The 16,529-nt window shown below is 52.5% G+C and overlaps 80 non-coding genes across 80 annotated transcripts; all 80 read right to left on the bottom strand.

Moving 5' to 3' along the window:
• Window positions 1-48: 48 nt before the first annotated feature.
• Window positions 49-121, bottom strand: TRNAV-CAC (transfer RNA valine (anticodon CAC)). Its single transcript has one exon. It is a non-coding gene; the product is annotated as a tRNA-Val (tRNA).
• Window positions 122-409: 288 nt separating this feature from the next.
• TRNAV-CAC (transfer RNA valine (anticodon CAC)) lies at window positions 410-482 on the bottom strand. The gene has a single exon. It is a non-coding gene; the product is annotated as a tRNA-Val (tRNA).
• A 289-nt stretch (window positions 483-771) lies between these two features.
• Window positions 772-844, bottom strand: TRNAV-CAC (transfer RNA valine (anticodon CAC)). Its single transcript has one exon. It is a non-coding gene; the product is annotated as a tRNA-Val (tRNA).
• Window positions 845-945: 101 nt separating this feature from the next.
• Window positions 946-1,018, bottom strand: TRNAV-CAC (transfer RNA valine (anticodon CAC)). The gene has a single exon. It is a non-coding gene; the product is annotated as a tRNA-Val (tRNA).
• A 101-nt stretch (window positions 1,019-1,119) lies between these two features.
• Window positions 1,120-1,192, bottom strand: TRNAV-CAC (transfer RNA valine (anticodon CAC)). Its single transcript has one exon. It is a non-coding gene; the product is annotated as a tRNA-Val (tRNA).
• A 101-nt stretch (window positions 1,193-1,293) lies between these two features.
• On the bottom strand, window positions 1,294-1,366 carry TRNAV-CAC (transfer RNA valine (anticodon CAC)). The gene has a single exon. It is a non-coding gene; the product is annotated as a tRNA-Val (tRNA).
• Window positions 1,367-1,467: 101 nt separating this feature from the next.
• TRNAV-CAC (transfer RNA valine (anticodon CAC)) lies at window positions 1,468-1,540 on the bottom strand. Its single transcript has one exon. It is a non-coding gene; the product is annotated as a tRNA-Val (tRNA).
• A 794-nt stretch (window positions 1,541-2,334) lies between these two features.
• Window positions 2,335-2,407, bottom strand: TRNAV-CAC (transfer RNA valine (anticodon CAC)). The gene has a single exon. It is a non-coding gene; the product is annotated as a tRNA-Val (tRNA).
• Window positions 2,408-2,684: 277 nt separating this feature from the next.
• Window positions 2,685-2,757, bottom strand: TRNAV-CAC (transfer RNA valine (anticodon CAC)). Its single transcript has one exon. It is a non-coding gene; the product is annotated as a tRNA-Val (tRNA).
• A 101-nt stretch (window positions 2,758-2,858) lies between these two features.
• Window positions 2,859-2,931, bottom strand: TRNAV-CAC (transfer RNA valine (anticodon CAC)). The gene has a single exon. It is a non-coding gene; the product is annotated as a tRNA-Val (tRNA).
• A 101-nt stretch (window positions 2,932-3,032) lies between these two features.
• On the bottom strand, window positions 3,033-3,105 carry TRNAA-CGC (transfer RNA alanine (anticodon CGC)). The gene has a single exon. It is a non-coding gene; the product is annotated as a tRNA-Ala (tRNA).
• A 101-nt stretch (window positions 3,106-3,206) lies between these two features.
• TRNAV-CAC (transfer RNA valine (anticodon CAC)) lies at window positions 3,207-3,279 on the bottom strand. The gene has a single exon. It is a non-coding gene; the product is annotated as a tRNA-Val (tRNA).
• A 101-nt stretch (window positions 3,280-3,380) lies between these two features.
• TRNAV-CAC (transfer RNA valine (anticodon CAC)) lies at window positions 3,381-3,453 on the bottom strand. Its single transcript has one exon. It is a non-coding gene; the product is annotated as a tRNA-Val (tRNA).
• A 101-nt stretch (window positions 3,454-3,554) lies between these two features.
• On the bottom strand, window positions 3,555-3,627 carry TRNAA-CGC (transfer RNA alanine (anticodon CGC)). The gene has a single exon. It is a non-coding gene; the product is annotated as a tRNA-Ala (tRNA).
• A 101-nt stretch (window positions 3,628-3,728) lies between these two features.
• Window positions 3,729-3,801, bottom strand: TRNAV-CAC (transfer RNA valine (anticodon CAC)). Its single transcript has one exon. It is a non-coding gene; the product is annotated as a tRNA-Val (tRNA).
• A 101-nt stretch (window positions 3,802-3,902) lies between these two features.
• Window positions 3,903-3,975, bottom strand: TRNAV-CAC (transfer RNA valine (anticodon CAC)). The gene has a single exon. It is a non-coding gene; the product is annotated as a tRNA-Val (tRNA).
• Window positions 3,976-4,077: 102 nt separating this feature from the next.
• On the bottom strand, window positions 4,078-4,150 carry TRNAV-CAC (transfer RNA valine (anticodon CAC)). Its single transcript has one exon. It is a non-coding gene; the product is annotated as a tRNA-Val (tRNA).
• A 103-nt stretch (window positions 4,151-4,253) lies between these two features.
• Window positions 4,254-4,326, bottom strand: TRNAV-CAC (transfer RNA valine (anticodon CAC)). Its single transcript has one exon. It is a non-coding gene; the product is annotated as a tRNA-Val (tRNA).
• Window positions 4,327-4,600: 274 nt separating this feature from the next.
• On the bottom strand, window positions 4,601-4,673 carry TRNAV-CAC (transfer RNA valine (anticodon CAC)). Its single transcript has one exon. It is a non-coding gene; the product is annotated as a tRNA-Val (tRNA).
• A 100-nt stretch (window positions 4,674-4,773) lies between these two features.
• Window positions 4,774-4,846, bottom strand: TRNAV-CAC (transfer RNA valine (anticodon CAC)). The gene has a single exon. It is a non-coding gene; the product is annotated as a tRNA-Val (tRNA).
• Window positions 4,847-5,123: 277 nt separating this feature from the next.
• On the bottom strand, window positions 5,124-5,196 carry TRNAV-CAC (transfer RNA valine (anticodon CAC)). Its single transcript has one exon. It is a non-coding gene; the product is annotated as a tRNA-Val (tRNA).
• A 101-nt stretch (window positions 5,197-5,297) lies between these two features.
• On the bottom strand, window positions 5,298-5,370 carry TRNAV-CAC (transfer RNA valine (anticodon CAC)). Its single transcript has one exon. It is a non-coding gene; the product is annotated as a tRNA-Val (tRNA).
• A 101-nt stretch (window positions 5,371-5,471) lies between these two features.
• On the bottom strand, window positions 5,472-5,544 carry TRNAA-CGC (transfer RNA alanine (anticodon CGC)). Its single transcript has one exon. It is a non-coding gene; the product is annotated as a tRNA-Ala (tRNA).
• A 101-nt stretch (window positions 5,545-5,645) lies between these two features.
• TRNAV-CAC (transfer RNA valine (anticodon CAC)) lies at window positions 5,646-5,718 on the bottom strand. The gene has a single exon. It is a non-coding gene; the product is annotated as a tRNA-Val (tRNA).
• Window positions 5,719-5,819: 101 nt separating this feature from the next.
• Window positions 5,820-5,892, bottom strand: TRNAV-CAC (transfer RNA valine (anticodon CAC)). Its single transcript has one exon. It is a non-coding gene; the product is annotated as a tRNA-Val (tRNA).
• A 101-nt stretch (window positions 5,893-5,993) lies between these two features.
• Window positions 5,994-6,066, bottom strand: TRNAA-CGC (transfer RNA alanine (anticodon CGC)). The gene has a single exon. It is a non-coding gene; the product is annotated as a tRNA-Ala (tRNA).
• A 101-nt stretch (window positions 6,067-6,167) lies between these two features.
• TRNAV-CAC (transfer RNA valine (anticodon CAC)) lies at window positions 6,168-6,240 on the bottom strand. Its single transcript has one exon. It is a non-coding gene; the product is annotated as a tRNA-Val (tRNA).
• A 101-nt stretch (window positions 6,241-6,341) lies between these two features.
• TRNAV-CAC (transfer RNA valine (anticodon CAC)) lies at window positions 6,342-6,414 on the bottom strand. Its single transcript has one exon. It is a non-coding gene; the product is annotated as a tRNA-Val (tRNA).
• A 102-nt stretch (window positions 6,415-6,516) lies between these two features.
• On the bottom strand, window positions 6,517-6,589 carry TRNAV-CAC (transfer RNA valine (anticodon CAC)). Its single transcript has one exon. It is a non-coding gene; the product is annotated as a tRNA-Val (tRNA).
• A 101-nt stretch (window positions 6,590-6,690) lies between these two features.
• On the bottom strand, window positions 6,691-6,763 carry TRNAV-CAC (transfer RNA valine (anticodon CAC)). Its single transcript has one exon. It is a non-coding gene; the product is annotated as a tRNA-Val (tRNA).
• Window positions 6,764-6,866: 103 nt separating this feature from the next.
• On the bottom strand, window positions 6,867-6,939 carry TRNAV-CAC (transfer RNA valine (anticodon CAC)). Its single transcript has one exon. It is a non-coding gene; the product is annotated as a tRNA-Val (tRNA).
• Window positions 6,940-7,042: 103 nt separating this feature from the next.
• Window positions 7,043-7,115, bottom strand: TRNAV-CAC (transfer RNA valine (anticodon CAC)). Its single transcript has one exon. It is a non-coding gene; the product is annotated as a tRNA-Val (tRNA).
• A 101-nt stretch (window positions 7,116-7,216) lies between these two features.
• Window positions 7,217-7,289, bottom strand: TRNAV-CAC (transfer RNA valine (anticodon CAC)). Its single transcript has one exon. It is a non-coding gene; the product is annotated as a tRNA-Val (tRNA).
• A 103-nt stretch (window positions 7,290-7,392) lies between these two features.
• Window positions 7,393-7,465, bottom strand: TRNAV-CAC (transfer RNA valine (anticodon CAC)). Its single transcript has one exon. It is a non-coding gene; the product is annotated as a tRNA-Val (tRNA).
• A 101-nt stretch (window positions 7,466-7,566) lies between these two features.
• TRNAV-CAC (transfer RNA valine (anticodon CAC)) lies at window positions 7,567-7,639 on the bottom strand. Its single transcript has one exon. It is a non-coding gene; the product is annotated as a tRNA-Val (tRNA).
• A 102-nt stretch (window positions 7,640-7,741) lies between these two features.
• TRNAV-CAC (transfer RNA valine (anticodon CAC)) lies at window positions 7,742-7,814 on the bottom strand. Its single transcript has one exon. It is a non-coding gene; the product is annotated as a tRNA-Val (tRNA).
• A 101-nt stretch (window positions 7,815-7,915) lies between these two features.
• On the bottom strand, window positions 7,916-7,988 carry TRNAV-CAC (transfer RNA valine (anticodon CAC)). The gene has a single exon. It is a non-coding gene; the product is annotated as a tRNA-Val (tRNA).
• Window positions 7,989-8,091: 103 nt separating this feature from the next.
• Window positions 8,092-8,164, bottom strand: TRNAV-CAC (transfer RNA valine (anticodon CAC)). Its single transcript has one exon. It is a non-coding gene; the product is annotated as a tRNA-Val (tRNA).
• A 449-nt stretch (window positions 8,165-8,613) lies between these two features.
• TRNAV-CAC (transfer RNA valine (anticodon CAC)) lies at window positions 8,614-8,686 on the bottom strand. Its single transcript has one exon. It is a non-coding gene; the product is annotated as a tRNA-Val (tRNA).
• A 275-nt stretch (window positions 8,687-8,961) lies between these two features.
• On the bottom strand, window positions 8,962-9,034 carry TRNAV-CAC (transfer RNA valine (anticodon CAC)). Its single transcript has one exon. It is a non-coding gene; the product is annotated as a tRNA-Val (tRNA).
• Window positions 9,035-9,136: 102 nt separating this feature from the next.
• TRNAV-CAC (transfer RNA valine (anticodon CAC)) lies at window positions 9,137-9,209 on the bottom strand. Its single transcript has one exon. It is a non-coding gene; the product is annotated as a tRNA-Val (tRNA).
• A 101-nt stretch (window positions 9,210-9,310) lies between these two features.
• TRNAV-CAC (transfer RNA valine (anticodon CAC)) lies at window positions 9,311-9,383 on the bottom strand. The gene has a single exon. It is a non-coding gene; the product is annotated as a tRNA-Val (tRNA).
• Window positions 9,384-9,484: 101 nt separating this feature from the next.
• Window positions 9,485-9,557, bottom strand: TRNAV-CAC (transfer RNA valine (anticodon CAC)). Its single transcript has one exon. It is a non-coding gene; the product is annotated as a tRNA-Val (tRNA).
• Window positions 9,558-9,658: 101 nt separating this feature from the next.
• TRNAV-CAC (transfer RNA valine (anticodon CAC)) lies at window positions 9,659-9,731 on the bottom strand. The gene has a single exon. It is a non-coding gene; the product is annotated as a tRNA-Val (tRNA).
• Window positions 9,732-9,832: 101 nt separating this feature from the next.
• On the bottom strand, window positions 9,833-9,905 carry TRNAV-CAC (transfer RNA valine (anticodon CAC)). The gene has a single exon. It is a non-coding gene; the product is annotated as a tRNA-Val (tRNA).
• Window positions 9,906-10,006: 101 nt separating this feature from the next.
• TRNAV-CAC (transfer RNA valine (anticodon CAC)) lies at window positions 10,007-10,079 on the bottom strand. Its single transcript has one exon. It is a non-coding gene; the product is annotated as a tRNA-Val (tRNA).
• Window positions 10,080-10,180: 101 nt separating this feature from the next.
• On the bottom strand, window positions 10,181-10,253 carry TRNAV-CAC (transfer RNA valine (anticodon CAC)). The gene has a single exon. It is a non-coding gene; the product is annotated as a tRNA-Val (tRNA).
• A 101-nt stretch (window positions 10,254-10,354) lies between these two features.
• TRNAA-CGC (transfer RNA alanine (anticodon CGC)) lies at window positions 10,355-10,427 on the bottom strand. Its single transcript has one exon. It is a non-coding gene; the product is annotated as a tRNA-Ala (tRNA).
• A 101-nt stretch (window positions 10,428-10,528) lies between these two features.
• Window positions 10,529-10,601, bottom strand: TRNAV-CAC (transfer RNA valine (anticodon CAC)). The gene has a single exon. It is a non-coding gene; the product is annotated as a tRNA-Val (tRNA).
• A 101-nt stretch (window positions 10,602-10,702) lies between these two features.
• Window positions 10,703-10,775, bottom strand: TRNAV-CAC (transfer RNA valine (anticodon CAC)). Its single transcript has one exon. It is a non-coding gene; the product is annotated as a tRNA-Val (tRNA).
• Window positions 10,776-10,876: 101 nt separating this feature from the next.
• TRNAV-CAC (transfer RNA valine (anticodon CAC)) lies at window positions 10,877-10,949 on the bottom strand. Its single transcript has one exon. It is a non-coding gene; the product is annotated as a tRNA-Val (tRNA).
• A 101-nt stretch (window positions 10,950-11,050) lies between these two features.
• On the bottom strand, window positions 11,051-11,123 carry TRNAV-CAC (transfer RNA valine (anticodon CAC)). The gene has a single exon. It is a non-coding gene; the product is annotated as a tRNA-Val (tRNA).
• A 101-nt stretch (window positions 11,124-11,224) lies between these two features.
• On the bottom strand, window positions 11,225-11,297 carry TRNAV-CAC (transfer RNA valine (anticodon CAC)). Its single transcript has one exon. It is a non-coding gene; the product is annotated as a tRNA-Val (tRNA).
• A 101-nt stretch (window positions 11,298-11,398) lies between these two features.
• On the bottom strand, window positions 11,399-11,471 carry TRNAV-CAC (transfer RNA valine (anticodon CAC)). The gene has a single exon. It is a non-coding gene; the product is annotated as a tRNA-Val (tRNA).
• A 101-nt stretch (window positions 11,472-11,572) lies between these two features.
• On the bottom strand, window positions 11,573-11,645 carry TRNAV-CAC (transfer RNA valine (anticodon CAC)). Its single transcript has one exon. It is a non-coding gene; the product is annotated as a tRNA-Val (tRNA).
• A 101-nt stretch (window positions 11,646-11,746) lies between these two features.
• On the bottom strand, window positions 11,747-11,819 carry TRNAV-CAC (transfer RNA valine (anticodon CAC)). Its single transcript has one exon. It is a non-coding gene; the product is annotated as a tRNA-Val (tRNA).
• Window positions 11,820-11,920: 101 nt separating this feature from the next.
• On the bottom strand, window positions 11,921-11,993 carry TRNAV-CAC (transfer RNA valine (anticodon CAC)). Its single transcript has one exon. It is a non-coding gene; the product is annotated as a tRNA-Val (tRNA).
• A 101-nt stretch (window positions 11,994-12,094) lies between these two features.
• Window positions 12,095-12,167, bottom strand: TRNAA-CGC (transfer RNA alanine (anticodon CGC)). Its single transcript has one exon. It is a non-coding gene; the product is annotated as a tRNA-Ala (tRNA).
• Window positions 12,168-12,442: 275 nt separating this feature from the next.
• TRNAV-CAC (transfer RNA valine (anticodon CAC)) lies at window positions 12,443-12,515 on the bottom strand. The gene has a single exon. It is a non-coding gene; the product is annotated as a tRNA-Val (tRNA).
• A 102-nt stretch (window positions 12,516-12,617) lies between these two features.
• Window positions 12,618-12,690, bottom strand: TRNAV-CAC (transfer RNA valine (anticodon CAC)). The gene has a single exon. It is a non-coding gene; the product is annotated as a tRNA-Val (tRNA).
• Window positions 12,691-12,791: 101 nt separating this feature from the next.
• On the bottom strand, window positions 12,792-12,864 carry TRNAV-CAC (transfer RNA valine (anticodon CAC)). Its single transcript has one exon. It is a non-coding gene; the product is annotated as a tRNA-Val (tRNA).
• Window positions 12,865-12,965: 101 nt separating this feature from the next.
• TRNAV-CAC (transfer RNA valine (anticodon CAC)) lies at window positions 12,966-13,038 on the bottom strand. The gene has a single exon. It is a non-coding gene; the product is annotated as a tRNA-Val (tRNA).
• A 101-nt stretch (window positions 13,039-13,139) lies between these two features.
• TRNAV-CAC (transfer RNA valine (anticodon CAC)) lies at window positions 13,140-13,212 on the bottom strand. The gene has a single exon. It is a non-coding gene; the product is annotated as a tRNA-Val (tRNA).
• A 101-nt stretch (window positions 13,213-13,313) lies between these two features.
• Window positions 13,314-13,386, bottom strand: TRNAA-CGC (transfer RNA alanine (anticodon CGC)). The gene has a single exon. It is a non-coding gene; the product is annotated as a tRNA-Ala (tRNA).
• Window positions 13,387-13,661: 275 nt separating this feature from the next.
• Window positions 13,662-13,734, bottom strand: TRNAV-CAC (transfer RNA valine (anticodon CAC)). The gene has a single exon. It is a non-coding gene; the product is annotated as a tRNA-Val (tRNA).
• A 101-nt stretch (window positions 13,735-13,835) lies between these two features.
• Window positions 13,836-13,908, bottom strand: TRNAV-CAC (transfer RNA valine (anticodon CAC)). The gene has a single exon. It is a non-coding gene; the product is annotated as a tRNA-Val (tRNA).
• Window positions 13,909-14,009: 101 nt separating this feature from the next.
• TRNAV-CAC (transfer RNA valine (anticodon CAC)) lies at window positions 14,010-14,082 on the bottom strand. The gene has a single exon. It is a non-coding gene; the product is annotated as a tRNA-Val (tRNA).
• A 101-nt stretch (window positions 14,083-14,183) lies between these two features.
• TRNAV-CAC (transfer RNA valine (anticodon CAC)) lies at window positions 14,184-14,256 on the bottom strand. The gene has a single exon. It is a non-coding gene; the product is annotated as a tRNA-Val (tRNA).
• Window positions 14,257-14,357: 101 nt separating this feature from the next.
• Window positions 14,358-14,430, bottom strand: TRNAV-CAC (transfer RNA valine (anticodon CAC)). The gene has a single exon. It is a non-coding gene; the product is annotated as a tRNA-Val (tRNA).
• A 103-nt stretch (window positions 14,431-14,533) lies between these two features.
• Window positions 14,534-14,606, bottom strand: TRNAV-CAC (transfer RNA valine (anticodon CAC)). The gene has a single exon. It is a non-coding gene; the product is annotated as a tRNA-Val (tRNA).
• Window positions 14,607-14,709: 103 nt separating this feature from the next.
• TRNAV-CAC (transfer RNA valine (anticodon CAC)) lies at window positions 14,710-14,782 on the bottom strand. The gene has a single exon. It is a non-coding gene; the product is annotated as a tRNA-Val (tRNA).
• A 101-nt stretch (window positions 14,783-14,883) lies between these two features.
• Window positions 14,884-14,956, bottom strand: TRNAV-CAC (transfer RNA valine (anticodon CAC)). The gene has a single exon. It is a non-coding gene; the product is annotated as a tRNA-Val (tRNA).
• Window positions 14,957-15,058: 102 nt separating this feature from the next.
• TRNAV-CAC (transfer RNA valine (anticodon CAC)) lies at window positions 15,059-15,131 on the bottom strand. The gene has a single exon. It is a non-coding gene; the product is annotated as a tRNA-Val (tRNA).
• Window positions 15,132-15,232: 101 nt separating this feature from the next.
• Window positions 15,233-15,305, bottom strand: TRNAV-CAC (transfer RNA valine (anticodon CAC)). Its single transcript has one exon. It is a non-coding gene; the product is annotated as a tRNA-Val (tRNA).
• A 103-nt stretch (window positions 15,306-15,408) lies between these two features.
• On the bottom strand, window positions 15,409-15,481 carry TRNAV-CAC (transfer RNA valine (anticodon CAC)). Its single transcript has one exon. It is a non-coding gene; the product is annotated as a tRNA-Val (tRNA).
• Window positions 15,482-15,582: 101 nt separating this feature from the next.
• TRNAV-CAC (transfer RNA valine (anticodon CAC)) lies at window positions 15,583-15,655 on the bottom strand. Its single transcript has one exon. It is a non-coding gene; the product is annotated as a tRNA-Val (tRNA).
• Window positions 15,656-15,756: 101 nt separating this feature from the next.
• Window positions 15,757-15,829, bottom strand: TRNAV-CAC (transfer RNA valine (anticodon CAC)). The gene has a single exon. It is a non-coding gene; the product is annotated as a tRNA-Val (tRNA).
• Window positions 15,830-15,930: 101 nt separating this feature from the next.
• Window positions 15,931-16,003, bottom strand: TRNAA-CGC (transfer RNA alanine (anticodon CGC)). The gene has a single exon. It is a non-coding gene; the product is annotated as a tRNA-Ala (tRNA).
• A 275-nt stretch (window positions 16,004-16,278) lies between these two features.
• On the bottom strand, window positions 16,279-16,351 carry TRNAV-CAC (transfer RNA valine (anticodon CAC)). Its single transcript has one exon. It is a non-coding gene; the product is annotated as a tRNA-Val (tRNA).
• A 101-nt stretch (window positions 16,352-16,452) lies between these two features.
• On the bottom strand, window positions 16,453-16,525 carry TRNAV-CAC (transfer RNA valine (anticodon CAC)). Its single transcript has one exon. It is a non-coding gene; the product is annotated as a tRNA-Val (tRNA).
• Between the last annotated feature and the right edge of the window lie 4 nt (window positions 16,526-16,529).

Here is a 16,529-nt window from a genome sequence, read left to right as displayed (position 1 = left end):
CCAAAATCGATGCGCAGGGAGCACATAGCTAATAAAAATTAAAACCAATGTTTCCGCCCGGGGTCTAACCGAGGACCTTGCGCGTGTGAGGCGCACGTGATAACCGCTACACCACGGAAACGGGAATGAAAGCGGGGATCTCTTTTTTTTTCTTTGTTTTTCTTTATTGCCTGGCTTTGGCTCATAACATTTAACCAAAAAAAACATTCAACAAAACACACAAAACACTATGTACATAAGACACTGTCGTGGTCAGCCAGCATGAGTCTGGCTTCGTCATTCTAAAATTCACGAAGCATACAGAGCGGCTCTAGTATCGAGAGCCACTTGGGAGGCTTCTGATGGTTGTGACCGCGACTGCCCAAAATTGATGCGCAGGGAGCACATAGCTAATAAAAATTAAAACCAATGTTTCCGCCCGGGGTCGAACCGGGGACCTTGCGCGTGTGAGGCGCACGTGATAACCGCTACACCACGGAAACGGGAATGAAAGCGGGGATCTCTTTTTTTTCTTTGTATTTCTTTATTGCCTGGCTTTGGCTCATAACATTTAAACAAAAAAAAAACATTCAACAAAACACACAAAACACTATGTACATAAGACACTGTCGTGGTCAGCCAGCATGAGTCTGGCTTCGTCATTCTAAAATTCACGAAGCATACAGAGCGGCTCTAGCCTCGAGAGCCACTCGGGAGGCTTCTGATGGTTGTGACCGCGACTGCCCAAAATCGATGCGCAGGGAGCACAGAGATAATAAAAATTAAAACCAATGTTTCCGCCCGGGGTCGAACCGGGGACCTTGCGCGTGTGAGGCGCACGTGATAACCGCTACACCACGGAAACGGGAATGAAAGCAGGGATTTCTGGTTTGTTCTGATGGTTGTGACCACGACTGCCCAAAATCGATGCGCAGGGAGCACATAGCTAATAAAAATTAAAACCAATGTTTCCGCCCGGGGTCGAACCGGGGACCTTGCGCGTGTGAGGCGCACGTGATAACCGCTACACCACGGAAAAGGGAATGAAAGCAGGGATTTCTTGTTTGTTCTGATGGTTGTGACCACGACTGCCCAAAATCGATGCGCAGGGAGCACATAGCTAATAAAAATTAAAACCAATGTTTCCGCCCGGGGTCGAACCGGGGACCTTGCGCGTGTGAGGCGCACGTGATAACCGCTACACCACGGAAAAGGGAATTAAAGCAGGGATTTCTTGTTTGTTCTGATGGTTGTGACCACGACTGCCCAAAATCGATGCGCAGGGAGCACATAGCTAATAAAAATTAAAACCAATGTTTCCGCCCGGGGTCGAACCGGGGACCTTGCGCGTGTGAGGCGCACGTGATAACCGCTACACCACGGAAAAGGGAATTAAAGCAGGGATTTCTTGTTTGTTCTGATGGTTGTGACCGCGACTGCCCAAAATCGATGCGCAGGGAGCACATAGCTAATAAAAATTAAAGCCAATGTTTCCGCCCGGGGTCGAACCGGGGACCTTGCGCGTGTGAGGCGCACGTGATAACCGCTACACCACGGAAAAGGGAATTAAAGCAGGGATTTCTTGTTTGTTCTGATGGTTGTGACCGCGACTGCCCAAAATCGATGCGCAGGGAGCACATAGCTAATAAAAATTAAAACCAATGTTTCCGCCCGGGGTCGAACGGGGGACCTTGCGCGTGTGAGGCGCACGTGATAACCGCTACACCACGGAAACGGGAATGAAAGCAGGGATTTCTTGTTTGTTCTGATGGTTGAGACCACGACTGCCCAAAATCGATGCGCAGGGAGCACATAGCTAAAAAAAACTAAAACGAATGTTTCCGCCAGGGGTCGAACCGGGGACCTTGCGCGTGTGAGGCGCACGTGATAACCGCTACTCCACGGAAACGGGAATGAAAGCAGGGATTTCTTGTTTGTTCTGATGGTTGTGACCACGACTGCCCAAAATCGATGCGCAGGGAGCACATAGCTAAAAAAACTAAAACGAATGTTTCCGCCCGGGGTCGAACCGGGGACCTTGCGCGTGTGAGGCGCACGTGATAACCGCTACTCCACGGAAACGGGAATGAAAGCAGGGATTTCTTGTTTGTTCTGATGGTTGTGACCACGACTGCCCAAAATCGATGCGCAGGGAGCACATAGCTAAAAAAACTAAAACGAATGTTTCCGCCCGGGGTCGAACCGGGGACCTTGCGCGTGTGAGGCGCACGTGATAACCGCTACTCCACGGAAACGGGAATGAAAGCAGGGATTTCTTGTTTGTTCTGATGGTTGTGACCACGACTGCCCAAAATCGATGCGCAGGGAGCACATAGCTAAAAAAACTAAAACCAATGTTTCCGCCCGGGGTCGAACCGGGGACCTTGCGCGTGTGAGGCGCACGTGATAACCGCTACACCACGGAAACGGGAATGAAAGCAGGGATTTCTTGTTTGTTCTGATGGTTGTGACCACGACTGCCCAAAATCGATGCGCAGGGAGCACATAGCTAAAAAAAAAACTAAAACGAATGTTTCCGCCCGGGGTCGCACCGGGGACCTTGCGCGTGTGAGGCGCACGTGATAACCGCTACACCACGGAAACGGGAATGAAAGCAGGGATTTCTTGCCTGTTCTAGAGGTTGTGACCGCGACTGACCAAAATTGATGCGCAGGGAGCACATAGCTAAAAAAAACTAAAACCAATGTTTCCGCCCGGGGTCCAACCGGGGACCTTGCGCGTGTGAGGCGCACGTGATAACCGCTACACCACGGAAACGGGAATGAAAGCAGGGATTTCTTGCCTGTTCTAGAGGTTGTGACCGCGACTGACCAAAATTGATGCGCAGGGAGCACATAGCTAAAAAAAACTAAAACCAATGTTTCCGCCCGGGGTCCAACCGGGGACCTTGCGCGTGTGAGGCGCACGTGATAACCGCTACACCACGGAAACGGGAATGAAAGCAGGGATTTCTTGCCTGTTCTAGAGGTTGTGACCGCGACTGACCAAAATTGATGCGCAGGGAGCACATAGCTAAAAAAAACTAAAACCAATGTTTCCGCCCGGGGTCCAACCGGGGACCTTGCGCGTGCGAGGCGCACGTGATAACCGCTACACCACGGAAACGGGAATGAAAGCAGGGATTTCTTGCCTGTTCTGGAGGTTGTGACCGCGACTGACCAAAATTGATGCGCAGGGAGCACATAGCTAAAAAAAACTAAAACCAATGTTTCCGCCCGGGGTCCAACCGGGGACCTTGCGCGTGTGAGGCGCACGTGATAACCGCTACACCACGGAAACGGGAATGAAAGCAGGGATTTCTTGCCTGTTCTGGAGGTTGTGACCGCGACTGACCAAAATTGATGCGCAGGGAGCACATAGCTAAAAAAAACTAAAACCAATGTTTCCGCCCGGGGTCCAACCGGGGACCTTGCGCGTGTGAGGCGCACGTGATAACCGCTACACCACGGAAACGGGAATGAAAGCAGGGATTTCTTGCCTGTTCTAGAGGTTGTGACCGCGACTGACCAAAATTGATGCGCAGGGAGCACATAGCTAAAAAAAACTAAAACCAATGTTTCCGCCCGGGGTCCAACCGGGGACCTTGCGCGTGCGAGGCGCACGTGATAACCGCTACACCACGGAAACGGGAATGAAAGCAGGGATTTCTTGCCTGTTCTAGAGGTTGTGACCGCGACTGACCAAAATTGATGCGCAGGGAGCACATAGCTAAAAACAACTAAAACCAATGTTTCCGCCCGGGGTCCAACCGGGGACCTTGCGCGTGTGAGGCGCACGTGATAACCGCTACACCACGGAAACGGGAATGAAAGCAGGGATTTCTTGCCTGTTCTAGAGGTTGTGACCGCGACTGACCAAAATTTATGCGCAGGGAGCACATAGCTAAAAAAAACTAAAACCAATGTTTCCGCCCGGGGTCCAACCGGGGACCTTGCGCGTGTGAGGCGCACGTGATAACCGCTACACCACGGAAACGGGAATGAAAGCGGGGAATTCTTGCCTGTTCTGGAGGTTGTGACCGCGACAGACCAAAATTGATGCGCAGGGAGCACATAGCTAAAAAAAAACTAAAACCAATGTTTCCGCCCGGGGTCCAACCGGGGACCTTGCGCGTGTGAGGCGCACGTGATAACCGCTACACCACGGAAACGGGAATGAAAGCAGGGATTTCTTGTTTGTTCTGATGGTTGAGACCACGACTGCCCAAAATCGATGCGCAGGGAGCACATAGCTAAAAAAAAAACTAAAACCAATGTTTCCGCCCGGGGTCCAACCGGGGACCTTGCGCGTGTGAGGCGCACGTGATAACCGCTACACCACGGAAACGGGAATGAAAGCAGGGATTTCTTGCCTGTTCTAGAGGTTGTGACCGCGACTGACCAAAATTGATGCGCAGGGAGCACATAGCTAAAAAAACTAAAACCAATGTTTCCGCCCGGGGTCGAACGGGGGACCTTGCGCGTGTGAGGCGCACGTGATAACCGCTACACCACGGAAACGGGAATGAAAGCAGGGATTTCTTGTTTGTTCTGATGGTTGAGACCACGACTGCCCAAAATTGATGCGCAGGGAGCACATAGCTAAAAAAAACTAAAACCAATGTTTCCGCCCGGGGTCCAACCGGGGACCTTGCGCGTGTGAGGCGCACGTGATAACCGCTACACCACGGAAACGGGAATGAAAGCAGGGATTTCTTGTTTGTTCTGATGGTTGTGACCACGACTGCCCAAAATCGATGCGCAGGGAGCACATAGCTAAAAAAACTAAAACCAATGTTTCCGCCCGGGGTCGAACCGGGGACCTTGCGCGTGTGAGGCGCACGTGATAACCGCTACACCACGGAAACGGGAATGAAAGCAGGGATTTCTTGTTTGTTCTGATGGTTGTGACCACGACTGCCCAAAATCGATGCGCAGGGAGCACATAGCTAAAAAAAAAACTAAAACGAATGTTTCCGCCCGGGGTCGCACCGGGGACCTTGCGCGTGTGAGGCGCACGTGATAACCGCTACACCACGGAAACGGGAATGAAAGCAGGGATTTCTTGCCTGTTCTAGAGGTTGTGACCGCGACTGACCAAAATTGATGCGCAGGGAGCACATAGCTAAAAAAAACTAAAACCAATGTTTCCGCCCGGGGTCCAACCGGGGACCTTGCGCGTGTGAGGCGCACGTGATAACCGCTACACCACGGAAACGGGAATGAAAGCAGGGATTTCTTGCCTGTTCTAGAGGTTGTGACCGCGACTGACCAAAATTGATGCGCAGGGAGCACATAGCTAAAAAAAACTAAAACCAATGTTTCCGCCCGGGGTCCAACCGGGGACCTTGCGCGTGTGAGGCGCACGTGATAACCGCTACACCACGGAAACGGGAATGAAAGCAGGGATTTCTTGCCTGTTCTAGAGGTTGTGACCGCGACTGACCAAAATTGATGCGCAGGGAGCACATAGCTAAAAAAAACTAAAACCAATGTTTCCGCCCGGGGTCCAACCGGGGACCTTGCGCGTGCGAGGCGCACGTGATAACCGCTACACCACGGAAACGGGAATGAAAGCAGGGATTTCTTGCCTGTTCTGGAGGTTGTGACCGCGACTGACCAAAATTGATGCGCAGGGAGCACATAGCTAAAAAAAACTAAAACCAATGTTTCCGCCCGGGGTCCAACCGGGGACCTTGCGCGTGTGAGGCGCACGTGATAACCGCTACACCACGGAAACGGGAATGAAAGCAGGGATTTCTTGCCTGTTCTGGAGGTTGTGACCGCGACTGACCAAAATTGATGCGCAGGGAGCACATAGCTAAAAAAAACTAAAACCAATGTTTCCGCCCGGGGTCCAACCGGGGACCTTGCGCGTGTGAGGCGCACGTGATAACCGCTACACCACGGAAACGGGAATGAAAGCAGGGATTTCTTGCCTGTTCTAGAGGTTGTGACCGCGACTGACCAAAATTGATGCGCAGGGAGCACATAGCTAAAAAAAACTAAAACCAATGTTTCCGCCCGGGGTCCAACCGGGGACCTTGCGCGTGCGAGGCGCACGTGATAACCGCTACACCACGGAAACGGGAATGAAAGCAGGGATTTCTTGCCTGTTCTAGAGGTTGTGACCGCGACTGACCAAAATTGATGCGCAGGGAGCACATAGCTAAAAACAACTAAAACCAATGTTTCCGCCCGGGGTCCAACCGGGGACCTTGCGCGTGTGAGGCGCACGTGATAACCGCTACACCACGGAAACGGGAATGAAAGCAGGGATTTCTTGCCTGTTCTAGAGGTTGTGACCGCGACTGACCAAAATTTATGCGCAGGGAGCACATAGCTAAAAAAAACTAAAACCAATGTTTCCGCCCGGGGTCCAACCGGGGACCTTGCGCGTGTGAGGCGCACGTGATAACCGCTACACCACGGAAACGGGAATGAAAGCGGGGAATTCTTGCCTGTTCTGGAGGTTGTGACCGCGACAGACCAAAATTGATGCGCAGGGAGCACATAGCTAAAAAAAAACTAAAACCAATGTTTCCGCCCGGGGTCCAACCGGGGACCTTGCGCGTGTGAGGCGCACGTGATAACCGCTACACCACGGAAACGGGAATGAAAGCAGGGATTTCTTGTTTGTTCTAGAGGTTGTGACCGCGACTGACCAAAATTGATGCGCAGGGAGCACATAGCTAAAAACAACTAAAACCAATGTTTCCGCCCGGGGTCCAACCGGGGACCTTGCGCGTGTGAGGCGCACGTGATAACCGCTACACCACGGAAACGGGAATGAAAGCAGGGATTTCTTGTTTGTTCTGATGGTTGAGACCACGACTGCCCAAAATCGATGCGCAGGGAGCACATAGCTAAAAAAAAAACTAAAACCAATGTTTCCGCCCGGGGTCCAACCGGGGACCTTGCGCGTGTGAGGCGCACGTGATAACCGCTACACCACGGAAACGGGAATGAAAGCAGGGATTTCTTGTTTGTTCTGATGGTTGAGACCACGACTGCCCAAAATCGATGCGCAGGGAGCACATAGCTAAAAAAAAAACTAAAACCAATGTTTCCGCCCGGGGTCCAACCGGGGACCTTGCGCGTGTGAGGCGCACGTGATAACCGCTACACCACGGAAACGGGAATGAAAGCAGGGATTTCTTGCCTGTTCTAGAGGTTGTGACCGCGACTGACCAAAATTGATGCGCAGGGAGCACATAGCTAAAAACCACTAAAACCAATGTTTCCGCCCGGGGTCCAACCGGGGACCTTGCGCGTGTGAGGCGCACGTGATAACCGCTACACCACGGAAACGGGAATGAAAGCAGGGATTTCTTGTTTGTTCTGATGGTTGAGACCACGACTGCCCAAAATCGATGCGCAGGGAGCACATAGCTAAAAAAAAAACTAAAACCAATGTTTCCGCCCGGGGTCCAACCGGGGACCTTGCGCGTGTGAGGCGCACGTGATAACCGCTACACCACGGAAACGGGAATGAAAGCAGGGATTTCTTGCCTGTTCTAGAGGTTGTGACCGCGACTGACCAAAATTGATGCGCAGGGAGCACATAGCTAAAAACAACTAAAACCAATGTTTCCGCCCGGGGTCCAACCGGGGACCTTGCGCGTGTGAGGCGCACGTGATAACCGCTACACCACGGAAACGGGAATGAAAGCAGGGATTTCTTGTTTGTTCTGATGGTTGAGACCACGACTGCCCAAAATCGATGCGCAGGGAGCACATAGCTAAAAAAAAACTAAAACGAATGTTTCCGCCCGGGGTCCAACCGGGGACCTTGCGCGTGTGAGGCGCACGTGATAACCGCTACACCACGGAAACGGGAATGAAAGCAGGGATTTCTTGCCTGTTCTAGAGGTTGTGACCGCGACTGACCAAAATTGATGCGCAGGGAGCACATAGCTAAAAACAACTAAAACCAATGTTTCCGCCCGGGGTCCAACCGGGGACCTTGCGCGTGTGAGGCGCACGTGATAACCGCTACACCACGGAAACGGGAATGAAAGCAGGGATTTCTTGTTTGTTCTGATGGTTGAGACCACGACTGCCCAAAATCGATGCGCAGGGAGCACATAGCTAAAAAAAAAACTAAAACGAATGTTTCCGCCCGGGGTCCAACCGGGGACCTTGCGCGTGTGAGGCGCACGTGATAACCGCTACACCACGGAAACGGGAATGAAAGCAGGGATTTCTTGCCTGTTCTAGAGGTTGTGACCGCGACTGACCAAAATTGATGCGCAGGGAGCACATAGCTAAAAACAACTAAAACCAATGTTTCCGCCCGGGGTCCAACCGGGGACCTTGCGCGTGTGAGGCGCAGGTGATAACCGCTACACCACGGAAACGGGAATGAAAGCGGGGAATTCTTGCCTGTTCTGGAGGTTGTGACCGCGACAGACCAAAATTGATGCGCAGGGAGCACATAGCTAAAAAAAACTAAAACCAATGTTTCCGGCCGGGGTCCAACCGGGGACCTTGCGCGTGTGAGGCGCACGTGATAACCGCTACACCACGGAAACGGGAATGAAAGCAAGGATTTCTTGCCTGTTCTAGAGGTTGTGACCGCGACTGACCAAAATTGATGCGCAGGGAGCACATAGCTAAAAACAACTAAAACCAATGTTTCCGCCCGGGGTCCAACCGGGGACCTTGCGCGTGTGAGGCGCACGTGATAACCGCTACACCACGGAAACGGGAATGAAAGCAGGGATTTCTTGTTTGTTCTGATGGTTGAGACCACGACTGCCCAAAATCGATGCGCAGGGAGCACATAGCTAAAAACAACTAAAACCAATGTTTCCGCCCGGGGTCCAACCGGGGACCTTGCGCGTGTGAGGCGCATGTTATAACCGCTACACCACGGAAACGGGAATGAAAGCAGGGATTTCTTGCCTGTCCTAGAGGTTGTGACCGCGACTGACCAAAATTGATGCGCAGGGAGCACATAGCTAAAAAAAACTAAAACCAATGTTTCCGCCCGGGGTCCAACCGGGGACCTTGCGCGTGTGAGGCGCACGTGATAACCGCTACACCACGGAAACGGGAATGAAAGCAGGGATTTCTTGTTTGTTCTGATGGTTGTGACCACGACTGCCCAAAATCGATGCGCAGGGAGCACATAGCTAAAAAAAAACTAAAACGAATGTTTCCGCCCGGGGTCGAACCGGGGACCTTGCGCGTGTGAGGCGCACGTGATAACCGCTACACCACGGAAACGGGAATGAAAGCAGGGATTTCTTGCCTGTTCTAGAGGTTGTGACCGCGACTGACCAAATTGATGCGGAGGGAGCACATAGCTAAAAAAAAACTAAAACCAATGTTTCCGCCCGGGGTCCAACCGGGGACCTTGCGCGTGTGAGGCGCACGTGATAACCGCTACACCACGGAAACGGGAATGAAAGCAGGGATTTCTTGCCTGTTCTAGAGGTTGTGACCGCGACTGACCAAAATTGATGCGCAGGGAGCACATAGCTAAAAAAAACTAAAACCAATGTTTCCGCCCGGGGTCCAACCGGGGACCTTGCGCGTGTGAGGCGCACGTGATAACCGCTACACCACGGAAACGGGAATGAAAGCAGGGATTTCTTGCCTGTTCTAGAGGTTGTGACCGCGACTGACCAAAATTGATGCGCAGGGAGCACATAGCTAAAAAAAACTAAAACGAATGTTTCCGCCCGGGGTCGAACCGGGGACCTTGCGCGTGTGAGGCGCACGTGATAACCGCTACACCACGGAAACGGGAATGAAAGCAGGGATTTCTTGCCTGTTCTAGAGGTTGTGACCGCGACTGACCAAATTGATGCGGAGGGAGCACATAGCTAAAAAAAAACTAAAACCAATGTTTCCGCCCGGGGTCCAACCGGGGACCTTGCGCGTGTGAGGCGCACGTGATAACCGCTACACCACGGAAACGGGAATGAAAGCAGGGATTTCTTGTTTGTTCTGATGGTTGTGACCACGACTGCCCAAAATCGATGCGCAGGGAGCACATAGCTAAAAACAACTAAAACCAATGTTTCCGCCCGGGGTCCAACCGGGGACCTTGCGCGTGTGAGGCGCACGTGATAACCGCTACACCACGGAAACGGGAATGAAAGCAGGGATTTCTTGCCTGTTCTAGAGGTTGTGACCGCGACTGACCAAAATTGATGCGCAGGGAGCACATAGCTAAAAAAAACTAAAACCAATGTTTCCGCCCGGGGTCCAACCGGGGACCTTGCGCGTGTGAGGCGCACGTGATAACCGCTACACCACGGAAACGGGAATGAAAGCAGGGATTTCTTGCCTGTTCTAGAGGTTGTGACCGCGACTGACCAAAATTGATGCGCAGGGAGCACATACCTAAAAAAAACTAAAACCAATGTTTCCGCCCGGGGTCCAACCGGGGACCTTGCGCGTGCGAGGCGCACGTGATAACCGCTACACCACGGAAACGGGAATGAAAGCAGGGATTTCTTGCCTGTTCTAGAGGTTGTGACCGCGACTGACCAAAATTGATGCGCAGGGAGCACATAGCTAAAAACAACTAAAACCAATGTTTCCGCCCGGGGTCCAACCGGGGACCTTGCGCGTGTGAGGCGCACGTGATAACCGCTACACCACGGAAACGGGAATGAAAGCAGGGATTTCTTGCCTGTTCTAGAGGTTGTGACCGCGACTGACCAAATTGATGCGGAGGGAGCACATAGCTAAAAAAAAACTAAAACCAATGTTTCCGCCCGGGGTCCAACCGGGGACCTTGCGCGTGTGAGGCGCACGTGATAACCGCTACACCACGGAAACGGGAATGAAAGCAGGGATTTCTTGCCTGTTCTAGAGGTTGTGACCGCGACTGACCAAAATTGATGCGCAGGGAGCACATAGCTAAAAAAAACTAAAACCAATGTTTCCGCCCGGGGTCCAACCGGGGACCTTGCGCGTGTGAGGCGCACGTGATAACCGCTACACCACGGAAACGGGAATGAAAGCAGGGATTTCTTGCCTGTTCTAGAGGTTGTGACCGCGACTGACCAAATTGATGCGGAGGGAGCACATAGCTAAAAAAAAACTAAAACCAATGTTTCCGCCCGGGGTCCAACCGGGGACCTTGCGCGTGTGAGGCGCACGTGATAACCGCTACACCACGGAAACGGGAATGAAAGCAGGGATTTCTTGCCTGTTCTAGAGGTTGTGACCGCGACTGACCAAAATTGATGCGCAGGGAGCACATAGCTAAAAAAAACTAAAACCAATGTTTCCGCCCGGGGTCCAACCGGGGACCTTGCGCGTGTGAGGCGCACGTGATAACCGCTACACCACGGAAACGGGAATGAAAGCAGGGATTTCTTGCCTGTTCTAGAGGTTGTGACCGCGACTGACCAAAATTGATGCGCAGGGAGCACATAGCTAAAAAAAACTAAAACGAATGTTTCCGCCCGGGGTCGAACCGGGGACCTTGCGCGTGTGAGGCGCACGTGATAACCGCTACACCACGGAAACGGGAATGAAAGCAGGGATTTCTTGCCTGTTCTAGAGGTTGTGACCGCGACTGACCAAATTGATGCGGAGGGAGCACATAGCTAAAAAAAAACTAAAACCAATGTTTCCGCCCGGGGTCCAACCGGGGACCTTGCGCGTGTGAGGCGCACGTGATAACCGCTACACCACGGAAACGGGAATGAAAGCAGGGATTTCTTGTTTGTTCTGATGGTTGTGACCACGACTGCCCAAAATCGATGCGCAGGGAGCACATAGCTAAAAACAACTAAAACCAATGTTTCCGCCCGGGGTCCAACCGGGGACCTTGCGCGTGTGAGGCGCACGTGATAACCGCTACACCACGGAAACGGGAATGAAAGCAGGGATTTCTTGCCTGTTCTAGAGGTTGTGACCGCGACTGACCAAAATTGATGCGCAGGGAGCACATAGCTAAAAAAAACTAAAACCAATGTTTCCGCCCGGGGTCCAACCGGGGACCTTGCGCGTGTGAGGCGCACGTGATAACCGCTACACCACGGAAACGGGAATGAAAGCAGGGATTTCTTGCCTGTTCTAGAGGTTGTGACCGCGACTGACCAAAATTGATGCGCAGGGAGCACATACCTAAAAAAAACTAAAACCAATGTTTCCGCCCGGGGTCCAACCGGGGACCTTGCGCGTGCGAGGCGCACGTGATAACCGCTACACCACGGAAACGGGAATGAAAGCAGGGATTTCTTGCCTGTTCTAGAGGTTGTGACCGCGACTGACCAAAATTGATGCGCAGGGAGCACATAGCTAAAAACAACTAAAACCAATGTTTCCGCCCGGGGTCCAACCGGGGACCTTGCGCGTGTGAGGCGCATGTTATAACCGCTACACCACGGAAACGGGAATGAAAGCAGGGATTTCTTGCCTGTCCTAGAGGTTGTGACCGCGACTGACCAAAATTGATGCGCAGGGAGCACATAGCTAAAAAAAACTAAAACCAATGTTTCCGCCCGGGGTCCAACCGGGGACCTTGCGCGTGTGAGGCGCACGTGATAACCGCTACACCACGGAAACGGGAATGAAAGCAGGGATTTCTTGTTTGTTCTGATGGTTGTGACCACGACTGCCCAAAATCGATGCGCAGGGAGCACATAGCTAAAAAAAAACTAAAACGAATGTTTCCGCCCGGGGTCGAACCGGGGACCTTGCGCGTGTGAGGCGCACGTGATAACCGCTACACCACGGAAACGGGAATGAAAGCAGGGATTTCTTGCCTGTTCTAGAGGTTGTGACCGCGACTGACCAAATTGATGCGGAGGGAGCACATAGCTAAAAAAAAACTAAAACCAATGTTTCCGCCCGGGGTCCAACCGGGGACCTTGCGCGTGTGAGGCGCACGTGATAACCGCTACACCACGGAAACGGGAATGAAAGCAGGGATTTCTTGTTTGTTCTGATGGTTGTGACCACGACTGCCCAAAATCGATGCGCAGGGAGCACATAGCTAAAAACAACTAAAACCAATGTTTCCGCCCGGGGTCCAACCGGGGACCTTGCGCGTGTGAGGCGCACGTGATAACCGCTACACCACGGAAACGGGAATGAAAGCAGGGATTTCTTGCCTGTTCTAGAGGTTGTGACCGCGACTGACCAAAATTGATGCGCAGGGAGCACATAGCTAAAAAAAACTAAAACCAATGTTTCCGCCCGGGGTCCAACCGGGGACCTTGCGCGTGTGAGGCGCACGTGATAACCGCTACACCACGGAAACGGGAATGAAAGCAGGGATTTCTTGCCTGTTCTAGAGGTTGTGACCGCGACTGACCAAAATTGATGCGCAGGGAGCACATACCTAAAAAAAACTAAAACCAATGTTTCCGCCCGGGGTCCAACCGGGGACCTTGCGCGTGCGAGGCGCACGTGATAACCGCTACACCACGGAAACGGGAATGAAAGCAGGGATTTCTTGCCTGTTCTAGAGGTTGTGACCGCGACTGACCAAAATTGATGCGCAGGGAGCACATAGCTAAAAACAACTAAAACCAATGTTTCCGCCCGGGGTCCAACCGGGGACCTTGCGCGTGTGAGGCGCATGTGATAACCGCTACACCACGGAAACGGGAATGAAAGCAGGGATTTCTTGCCTGTCCTAGAGGTTGTGACCGCGACTGACCAAAATTGATGCGCAGGGAGCACATAGCTAAAAAAAACTAAAACCAATGTTTCCGCCCGGGGTCCAACCGGGGACCTTGCGCGTGTGAGGCGCACGTGATAACCGCTACACCACGGAAACGGGAATGAAAGCGGGGAATTCTTGCCTGTTCTGGAGGTTGTGACCGCGACAGACCAAAATTGATGCGCAGGGAGCACATAGCTAAAAAAAACTAAAACCAATGTTTCCGCCCGGGGTCCAACCGGGGACCTTGCGCGTGTGAGGCGCACGTGATAACCGCTACACCACGGAAACGGGAATGAAAGCAGGGATTTCTTGCCTGTTCTAGAGGTTGTGACCGCGACAGACCAAAATTGATGCGCAGGGAGCACATAGCTAAAAAAAACTAAAACCAATGTTTCCGCCCGGGGTCCAACCGGGGACCTTGCGCGTGTGAGGCGCACGTGATAACCGCTACACCACGGAAACGGGAATGAAAGCGGGGAATTCTTGCCTGTTCTGGAGGTTGTGACCGCGACAGACCAAAATTGATGCGCAGGGAGCACATAGCTAAAAAAAACTAAAACCAATGTTTCCGCCCGGGGTCCAACCGGGGACCTTGCGCGTGTGAGGCGCACGTGATAACCGCTACACCACGGAAACGGGAATGAAAGCAGGGATTTCTTGCCTGTTCTAGAGGTTGTGACCGCGACAGACCAAAATTGATGCGCAGGGAGCACATAGCTAAAAACAACTAAAACCAATGTTTCCGCCCGGGGTCCAACCGGGGACCTTGCGCGTGTGAGGCGCACGTGATAACCGCTACACCACGGAAACGGGAATGAAAGCAGGGATTTCTTGTTTGTTCTGATGGTTGAGACCACGACTGCCCAAAATCGATGCGCAGGGAGCACATAGCTAAAAAAAAAACTAAAACGAATGTTTCCGCCCGGGGTCCAACCGGGGACCTTGCGCGTGTGAGGCGCACGTGATAACCGCTACACCACGGAAACGGGAATGAAAGCAGGGATTTCTTGTTTGTTCTGATGGTTGAGACCACGACTGCCCAAAATCGATGCGCAGGGAGCACATAGCTAAAAAAAAAACTAAAACCAATGTTTCCGCCCGGGGTCCAACCGGGGACCTTGCGCGTGTGAGGCGCACGTGATAACCGCTACACCACGGAAACGGGAATGAAAGCAGGGATTTCTTGCCTGTTCTAGAGGTTGTGACCGCGACTGACCAAAATTGATGCGCAGGGAGCACATAGCTAAAAACAACTAAAACCAATGTTTCCGCCCGGGGTCCAACCGGGGACCTTGCGCGTGTGAGGCGCACGTGATAACCGCTACACCACGGAAACGGGAATGAAAGCAGGGATTTCTTGTTTGTTCTGATGGTTGAGACCACGACTGCCCAAAATCGATGCGCAGGGAGCACATAGCTAAAAAAAAACTAAAACGAATGTTTCCGCCCGGGGTCCAACCGGGGACCTTGCGCGTGTGAGGCGCACGTGATAACCGCTACACCACGGAAACGGGAATGAAAGCAGGGATTTCTTGCCTGTTCTAGAGGTTGTGACCGCGACTGACCAAAATTGATGCGCAGGGAGCACATAGCTAAAAACAACTAAAACCAATGTTTCCGCCCGGGGTCCAACCGGGGACCTTGCGCGTGTGAGGCGCACGTGATAACCGCTACACCACGGAAACGGGAATGAAAGCAGGGATTTCTTGTTTGTTCTGATGGTTGAGACCACGACTGCCCAAAATCGATGCGCAGGGAGCACATAGCTAAAAAAAAAACTAAAACGAATGTTTCCGCCCGGGGTCCAACCGGGGACCTTGCGCGTGTGAGGCGCACGTGATAACCGCTACACCACGGAAACGGGAATGAAAGCAGGGATTTCTTGTTTGTTCTGATGGTTGTGACCACGACTGCCCAAAATCGATGCGCAGGGAGCACATAGCTAAAAACAACTAAAACCAATGTTTCCGCCCGGGGTCCAACCGGGGACCTTGCGCGTGTGAGGCGCACGTGATAACCGCTACACCACGGAAACGGGAATGAAAGCAGGGATTTCTTGCCTGTTCTAGAGGTTGTGACCGCGACTGACCAAAATTGATGCGCAGGGAGCACATAGCTAAAAAAAACTAAAACCAATGTTTCCGCCCGGGGTCCAACCGGGGACCTTGCGCGTGTGAGGCGCACGTGATAACCGCTACACCACGGAAACGGGAATGAAAGCAGGGATTTCTTGCCTGTTCTAGAGGTTGTGACCGCGACTGACCAAAATTGATGCGCAGGGAGCACATACCTAAAAAAAACTAAAACCAATGTTTCCGCCCGGGGTCCAACCGGGGACCTTGCGCGTGCGAGGCGCACGTGATAACCGCTACACCACGGAAACGGGAATGAAAGCAGGGATTTCTTGCCTGTTCTAGAGGTTGTGACCGCGACTGACCAAAATTGATGCGCAGGGAGCACATAGCTAAAAACAACTAAAACCAATGTTTCCGCCCGGGGTCCAACCGGGGACCTTGCGCGTGTGAGGCGCATGTGATAACCGCTACACCACGGAAACGGGAATGAAAGCAGGGATTTCTTGCCTGTCCTAGAGGTTGTGACCGCGACTGACCAAAATTGATGCGCAGGGAGCACATAGCTAAAAAAAACTAAAACCAATGTTTCCGCCCGGGGTCCAACCGGGGACCTTGCGCGTGTGAGGCGCACGTGATAACCGCTACACCACGGAAACGGGAATGAAAGCGGGGAATTCTTGCCTGTTCTGGAGGTTGTGACCGCGACAGACCAAAATTGATGCGCAGGGAGCACATAGCTAAAAAAAACTAAAACCAATGTTTCCGCCCGGGGTCCAACCGGGGACCTTGCGCGTGTGAGGCGCACGTGATAACCGCTACACCACGGAAACGGGA

This window comes from Amblyomma americanum, chromosome 4, assembly GCF_052857255.1.
Source record: "Amblyomma americanum isolate KBUSLIRL-KWMA chromosome 4, ASM5285725v1, whole genome shotgun sequence".
NCBI lineage: Eukaryota > Metazoa > Arthropoda > Arachnida > Ixodida > Ixodidae > Amblyomma > Amblyomma americanum.
This window is presented reverse-complemented; position numbering and strand designations above follow the sequence as displayed.